The following is a 1053-nucleotide window of genomic DNA, read 5'->3' as shown; positions in this document are numbered from 1 at the left end:
CTGTTTTTCTCCACAATACCCCACGTCACACAGGCTCACTCTGCCCCAGTGGGCAGGGGACTGCCCAGGCCCAGCACAGGGGCCAGGGCCTGTGGGGGAGGCACGTGTGGACGCAGGGCAGGGCTGAGCCCCTAGTTTCCAGCTGTGTCCGTGAAGTCCCCGGGGCCTCCTGAACCCTTGGGATGGCTTTTCACTCCCCTGCTCCCTGGGTGGCCCAGGGCAGAGTGGGTGGAAGTCAGGGGGTTAAAAGTACCTCGTCAAGGTTGCCTTCGATGTCATCATCGACCACCCTGGAAACAGAAGGAAACCACGTGTTACTGACTGGAAGGGACACAGGGGAGGAAGGAAGTGTCATGGAAGTCACAATGGAAGTGTGATGTGACATCCAGCGCGGGGCGGGCACGGGGACCGCTCTGTGTCCATGGCGTCCGTGATCACACATCCCCAATAGGGCAGAAGGGATCTCAGGAGGAGTCACGGCCCCAACAGCTCGGAAAGTCAGAGGATTTTGTCTGCTGGTTGGTGCTGGGTCCTCGGACGGCGCGGCCTCCCCGCACGGTGCCCGGGACCCTCGGGCCTCCAGGAACCGCTGTCGGTTCCATCGGAAACGCTCTGTGCCACGGTAAATCTGTCACACTGAGCCCCACGCGGTGTGCGCGGCCGCCTGCTCCTCTGCTTTGGGCTCAGAAGGCGGGCGGAGGCCGCGTGTTTCGGCGGGAGCTGGCGCAGTGGTGGTTTACCCCACACGCCCGCGCGGGCCGTCTGCCCCGCAGCGAGGGGCCGTAAGCTTAGGAGGGTCTTCCTCCCACCGGGCCACTACGAGTCCCGTCTGCAGTGCCCACGCCCCGCAGAAGCGGTAAGGGGCCTCTCGGTGCTGACAGTTGGACTCAGGATCAATATCTTGGGACAAAAACGTCAGACAGACACCTTTGAGGGGCGGGGGGCTGTCAGGGCAGGGAGGTCACCCCAGAAGCAGGAGAGCTGAGGGGTCGAGGCTTCCCAGCATCCTCCAGATGATGGGACTGGGTTCGTATAAGTCATTAAAACGAAGAC

The sequence above is a fragment of the Pteropus vampyrus genome, unplaced genomic scaffold, assembly GCF_000151845.1.
Source record: "Pteropus vampyrus isolate Shadow unplaced genomic scaffold, Pvam_2.0 Scaffold12333, whole genome shotgun sequence".
NCBI lineage: Eukaryota > Metazoa > Chordata > Mammalia > Chiroptera > Pteropodidae > Pteropus > Pteropus vampyrus.
The sequence above is the reverse complement of the archived record's forward strand: the minus strand, read 5'-3'. Positions refer to the sequence as shown.